General features: G+C 45.6%; 1 long non-coding RNA gene across 1 annotated transcript; it reads right to left on the bottom strand.

Moving 5' to 3' along the window:
- Positions 1 to 1040: 1040 nt before the first annotated feature.
- LOC133627809 (uncharacterized) lies at positions 1041 to 3801 on the bottom strand. Its single transcript, XR_009820411.1, has 2 exons — positions 2547 to 3801; positions 1041 to 1294 (listed from the first exon to the last, which is right to left on the bottom strand). It is a non-coding gene; the product is annotated as an uncharacterized LOC133627809 (long non-coding RNA).
- Between the last annotated feature and the right edge of the window lie 3315 nt (positions 3802 to 7116).

The raw sequence follows: 7116 nt of genomic DNA, 5'->3' as shown, positions 1-7116 counted from the left end.
GATTGCTGGCCTACATCAAGGATGAAAGGAGGAAAAAGCAATGAGAAAGGGTTACTATTGGAGACTCATGAATGAGGCTCCTGAAACCCAGTGAGGAAAAAGTAGATGTGAAAGGCGTAATGGCTTGTGAATTGAGTGGTTTGGTATCTTGTTAACTGAACTGAAAAGCAGCTGCAGTAAGACTGCATTTACGTTGTTGCCTAAAATTGAAGCTAAAAAACATGTTTGAAGCTTCCTACAGCAAGGATGTGGCTTACACAAGTGAGATTATCAGTCTCTTGTCTGGGTAAATTATGCAAGTTCGAAAAATCACTACAGTGTATAGGGTTAGGAGGAGCTGACAGCAGTATTTGCACTGGTCATCTGTAGACGCTGTTTCCTTGAAGCTGTGTGGGGGCAAATACTGTTCCTGACTTGTACCTTTCATGAAAAGTGGTCAGCTGGGGGAAACTAGGTGATGACTAGATGATCTCTAAAGGTGCCTTCCAACCCCTACCATTCTATGAAACAAACCAAAGTGTGGATCTCAGTGTCAGAACTGTCTTCCTACTTGCATCTATGGACTGCTCCTTCTGTCATAGTTATGGCTTCTCTAAGCTGTCACAGCTGATTTAAGAACTGATCAAATTCTGTTTCTACCTCAAGCTGCTTTTGTAGCTTTGTAGGAGGATTTACGTGGGAGGATGAATAAATGTTTGTGTAGCCAAGTGGTGAATTCAGCCAGGGAAATGATCTGGGTGTAAACTAACCTGGGGAAACAAGGAACTTTCATTTGGACATTTTTCCCAGTTCAGTTTGCTTTGTGGCTGTATGAATGTATGAATGCTTGTGCTACTTTAACAGGGAAGAAAGGATGGCATGGAAATAGAAGGAAAGTGAGAAGAGGATAGATCCTGGGGCAGCTGTCCACTCCTTGGGATATGCTAAGCAGACTGAAATAATATCACTTGTGCATGAATAGTGCGTGTGTTCTTTAATAATTTAACTATTTAATAACTTTATTCTCCCCCCCCCCCCAAAATAATACCTTGTCATAAACCTCTTGTACACATTTTCTTTAATGGTGTAAGGACCTGACAGATGAGCTGTGATGGATTAAGCTTTGTTCTTTTCTGTCTCCATTCTTACTCTTGTGAAGGTTGCTTCCTCTTTGGTGTGTACACCAGAATGTGGCATTTGTGCTGCAGTTGCTCAGGGAGCAATACCTGCTGTGGTTGAAAGCAAGTCCCTCATGTTTTCACCAAAACCATCTTAAAATAATTGATACTCACCTTCAGCTTAATTGTTCCTTTATCTAAAAAGAGAGAGAGAGAGTGTGTTATTCTTGCCAAGCTCAGGTACTACCCTTTTAGACATTTGTAGTTGAATGAAACTCCCACATCACGGAGCTGCTGACTGCAACACCCCTTCAGTATGATTTCACCTGAAGTAATTTTCTTGCATTGTGCAAAACTATCTCCAGGGTGAGCAAGTTGGGCCCAGCACAGTTCTCTAAATTAAACTATGTCCACATTTATTCACAGCTTTTGTACAAGGTAAACTACAAAGTGCTTTATGGTTAGAGTACCATCAAGGCTGAGGTTCCAGCACAGAGCATCCTGTACTCATTGAAGTATTTTGCTGTAAAAAGGACATGTTCTCTTTTTGGAGTAGGATAATTCTCAAAACAAACAGTCACAGAATTTATTTTGATGGCTGGATACAGCCATATCTAAGATTTCTCTCTAGCACAGGTTGTCCACATGTGGAAGCATCACCCCCTTTGAATTACTCAACAAGTGTCAGCCAGTTTCAAAGACAAGGGGAGGATGAAACCAGATACAATCTGTTCCAAGAAAGGAAATGGCTTTTATGTAACTCCCAGTTTTTACACAGAAAAGGCTTAAAACATGATGGTTAAAAAGCCTGATTGCCTGAGCCCTGTCTACACTACAGCTTACACCAGTGTGAGCAGTGGAAGAACAGTGCTACTGGGTTTCATTTTCCATAATGTAAACACATTCAGTAGTAAGTTGGACATAATCAAACACTCTCAGTCCTTACAGGACAGAGAAGAATCTGCCTTTAAAACACAACCCCACAAAATATTATCCAACTTATCCAATTCCTCAAACATTACCACATCTTTCAGCAATACTCAGGCCTGAAGATGGAGAGGTTGCATTTCCCACACTCAGCTTAAAACAAAGGTAGGAAATGATGATGATGATGGTGGTGTCATTTTTTTTATCCCTTCCCCAGCTGCCCAGGGTCACTCATTCAGATTTCAAAAGAAAGGATATTCACCGTAAAACATTTCAATAGCAGTTATCTGGGGTCTCTGCATGTCTTGAGGTTCCAAAATTATTAGTCTTGGATGTTTGAGATCACACACATCTCAAAATCACAGTAGCACAACCACCTGAGAAGTTTTACTAGATAAGGAATTAATTCATTTGGTTCCAGTTCCATTATCATCTAAAGCAACTCTCCACGAGACTCTGATGTGCTCTCACTGCATCTCAACTTAGAAACTAGTTCTCAAGCTCAGAATTGTAGGAACTTACCCAGAACTGTTCCATGGCTTTGTGACACAGTTTCTCCTTTCACCACTAACTGAATCTGAACTGTTGTCTCCTTGACAGAGTTAAAGATGGTTACACTTATCGCTTCCTCAACACCAGAGCGGAAAACAGAAGGTGCTGCAATCAAATAGCCCCTGAGAAGCAAAATTGGAAGCAGACAGTCAAGAACAGCAACAAGAGTGTGATTCTTATTTGTATGTCACTCTATGCATAACATAAACAACCCTCAGTATTTAAAGGCAGTAATAGTGACCTTTACTGCACACGTTATAAATACATTCATTTATACACTCTGTAGAAACACACTAAACCTGTAACTAACCATAAAAAAGCTGAAGTTCGGGAAAGAATAAAGAGATACCTGAGCCTCCAATAGAGTTTTGTAGATAATGTCTCATTTGGAAAGGACTCAGATACTTCTAACATTTTTATCTCAGTTACTTTTCATCACTCCCCTTACAGAGTTAACTTGTCACAAAGAAGAGGAGACTCTCAGTGATGATATTCAGCACTTTCTGGATGTCAGACTCACATCAACCTACCACATCTAAACTTCCAATTTCTACAGAAGGAGCTCAGAAACTACAACTACAAGACTGGGCTCAAATTCTAACATGTTTTTGTTCAAACAATTCTATCTTCCAAGTTTAAAAGTGGGCAAAAAGGACTTATTTTAGCTGGCACATACAGAGTTTTAAAGCCACCCCAGACGACCTCCCATCTGCACTACAGTCCTTGTGCTGCTGAATGGAATCTATACCATTCCTGAATGGCACCATGCCATGGACTTGTCAACTCGAAGGATTACAGACTCTGAGCTCTTTGATGCACTGGGCTGTAAGCAACACATTTATATTCTCTTCATGACACACCTTTCTGCTTTTTCTTCAGCCCCAAAGGATTTTTTACATGAGGCAATTCCTCATATGACTCTTGAAGCCCTATTTCTCAGCCCATGCCTTTTTACAGCTCCATGAGACAGTTTGGTTTAGTTCATGATTCATTGTCACTCTGGGATGAAGATGATGATGATTTACAGCCCTTAAATCACCTTTTATCAAATTCCAGCCCCCTGTTTCTCACTCAGCAGGCCTCATTGCCATGGAGATCTCATTACCCCCAAAGGAAGTTCAGATCTCTGTGGCATTTGAGTTTAATTGCACTGGGTATTTACAGATTCAAAACCTTGTGGTTGCCAGGTTTGAAAATTCATCAGAACAATAACAAATAACAACTAAAAGTTACTACTTTGTCTGTAAATTCTTGGTAAGAAAGAAGCTGCAGAGGGAGTACCATCTGCATCCAGGATGAAATGATTAGATTAAAACTGTCAGAGAAGCACAGCACTGCAGTGCCATATGTGAAGCACATGTATTCACATTGTTCTAAACTGCTGTGGCTCTTTCTGAAGCATCAACCCATCGGCACAGATACTGAAATCACTTCATGAGGAGCGTTTGGACATTAAATATTTAACTCGGCAATTTAACAGTTAACTTGACAGTGACTGGACAGATCCTTGAAGCACATTTCACTAACAGCTCTGCCAGATCACACCAAAACTTGGTAGAAAGAGATATTTACTACTAAGCAAATGAAAATAGGCTGTGGGTGGCTCTTCATTAATGCAGCTATTCATGGTGTTGATGGGCTAGAATAAGCCATAGATAAAGGAAAGAAAGCAGCAAACCTTGATCAACGTTAACCTAAACACTCCAGAAGGAGCTGAGGACTCAATTCCTAAAATCCAGAAAGCTTTCCCCGCAGGGAAATGTGACTTTCCACACAAGAATCCTTCACGTGCTCTTACGGAGCAACCATCATTACCTTCAACCATCCCAAACCCAACAGCAGCCCCTGCGCAACACCCCGGATTCCTTAAAGAATTGTTTGCAGAAGAAAGCTTTGCAGCCGCTTGCTGGAGCAGCTAGAGGCAGGTATTTCTCCGGAGACTTTCTTTTCTTCCCCCCTCTCCTTTCTCTGTGCTGTGCACTTTTGCACCGGCGAGCACAAACGTGCTGCTGGGCTCAGGAGCAGCCGCCGCTCGCCTCCCCGACCTCAGCTCCTCGACGTGACTTTTCGCAGGCTTTGTTAAGTAGCTGGGGCAACCACTCCCGGAGCCCCTCGCAGAGAGGAGGGAGGCTCATCCCTTCCTCTCCTTCCCCATCACCCCTTCCAGGGAGCCCGCCGCAGGCTGCGCGACCTTCTCTGGGTACTTACTGCCTCTCCCGGGGCTGGGCTGCGCTCAGGCTGCAGAGGGTCAGGAGGACCCCCCAGACGCAGCCGGGCTCTTGGCGGGGCATGGTGCTGCGGGGCCCCAGGCCACGGCACTCTCCGAGGCCAGGAGGAGCCTTTTGTTCGCGGCGAGCGCAGCCCGAGCCTCCCCCGCCGCCCCGCTCCCGGGCTCGGCTCCCCGGTGCCTCCGGCCCCCGCCCCCGCCGCGTCCCCGCCCCCGGGCCGCCCCCTCCTGGCCCCGGTGCCCGCTCGGCTGCGGCCCCGGCTCTTTGTCTGCGGCTCCCCGCCTGCTCCTGACGGCGTGCACCGGGGGAGGGGGCCGGGCCCCGCACCTCCGCCTCCCGGCGCCGGGGCTCGGCTTGGCGCTGCCCGCTCCCAGGTGCGCTGCGCGCCCGGCCCCCGCGGGCTCCCGGCTGCAGCCGCCGCTCCTCGCCGCAGCCCCGACAGCCGAGCCCGGCCGGCATCTGCTCCTCAACTGCCGCGCTCAGCAGCACCGGGAGACCATCTGCCCGAGCGCTCTGCCTTCCTCCTCGACGGTGCCACACGCAGACTCCGCAGCTGCGAGAGCTGAGGTGCCTTAAAGCTGCCGTCAAGCCGCACCAGGCCAGAGCAGCCCCTGCGCGCTGCTCCCATCGAGCGAGCTTTTGCACTCCACTGAGCCCCACCAAAGAGCTGCTTTCCAACTGAAAATCCAGTGCCAGGGCTGATGCGACTCCATCCTCCTCTATTCCTAGGCCCTCTCTGTCCATCTCCATCCCTCTGGCCTGACCCGTGGTTACCGGGGTTTGAGACAGGAGGGGGAGCTCTCGACTGCATCAGGCTGAAGAAGGTGAGTCGAGTTGACACAAATGGAGGAAAAGCACACCCAAAGCAAAAGCAAGGATGCAAGGTGACAGAATCAATGCCGTGTCTCACGGAGAGGGATTAAATGCCACATCAAGGAATGATTTCTCCATCCCTTGCCAGAGACAACATGGACAAGCCAGGATCCCAGGTGTGTGCTTCAGCAGAGCTGCCCTTGCCCCAGCAATAACTGAAAACCCTTAATGTAGGTAGTTTGAACGGATTCTTTCCTCCAATCCTCCACACCTGGCTTAATGTAAACTACCAGGAAAACTGGAAAAAAATATTGAATGCTATTCTTTTCTTTCTCTGTCAGCTCCAGTGTTTGAATCTCAGTTTCATTTCTTCTACCAATCACTGAGCAGCATTTCGTTCAGCAAAAACACAGATTTGTATCCAAAAGGCAGCTCGATTGTTCACCAAAGGCCCTTTCCTCTGGCTTCCGACAGGAAAAACAGCAAATCAAGTTGTTAAAGCTGCCAAATGTGTCAATTACTTTTCACTCTCTTAAAATTATTTCAGTCACCAGCCATTTTATCAGGATCAGTACCAGCAAACATTTGCTGCAAGTCAGTCTCACCCAGAGGAGTGAGGAAGTTTCCCTGACTGCTTCAGCAAATGGACTTCAGAGGCTGATTGGTCCACAGCCAGGAGAGCAACAAAACAGTGCCTCAGGTTTTATCTTGTTTGAAACTTATACTGATTTTAGTATGACTTCTCTTTAGATAAATCACTGACTCCATAGCTTTTTGATAAGTTCAGGTTATCTTCACTAATGGCTGTCACTGCTAGATGTGACTGCATTTCCCTACTTCAGTCTACCTTAAAGCAGCAGCATCATATCATTACTGTGCTGAGGCATAACAAAAGGGAATAGGTTTTATCAAATGAAGGAAAAAATCCCCAAAGAAACTAGGCTATGGCTTTAAAAAGTCTGCCTCACCTGAAAATTCTTTATACCAGGTGACATTCTCAAATCAAAAGGATGATGTGTTTTGCAAGGCTCATCCCAGCTCTTAGGATTGGACACAACACTTAAAAGCCACAGCCACACAAGTTTGGAAGGTTGTAAAGAAATCACCTACATAAACCACTCATCACAGCAACAACCCTTGACTAATTTTTCTCTACAGATCTTGTTTCCAGACTTGTCCTAATTGTCAAGACCAGGGTGGAGAACTAAAGGAGTTTTATTCAATAGAATGATAACAGCAGATTTCTGCTCTCACTACTGAACAAGAAGTTTTTACAGACTGTTCACCACCTTGGGAAAGGCCATTTGGATTTCTTTTCAATGGGATTTTTCTCACTAAAGCTCATCTGTGGGAGGAGCTGCAGAATGACTTGGAGCAGTTTCCAGCCTTTAATATGACGTAAGCTGAATGAATTTTGCTCACTGTTGTGCTATTTAAGCAAAACTGCTCCTCTCTTGCTCACTTCACTGCTCATGTATCTTTACAAAACAACTCTACAG

This window comes from Colius striatus, chromosome 25 (assembly GCF_028858725.1).
Source record: "Colius striatus isolate bColStr4 chromosome 25, bColStr4.1.hap1, whole genome shotgun sequence".
Taxonomy (NCBI): domain Eukaryota; kingdom Metazoa; phylum Chordata; class Aves; order Coliiformes; family Coliidae; genus Colius; species Colius striatus.
This window is presented reverse-complemented; position numbering and strand designations above follow the sequence as displayed.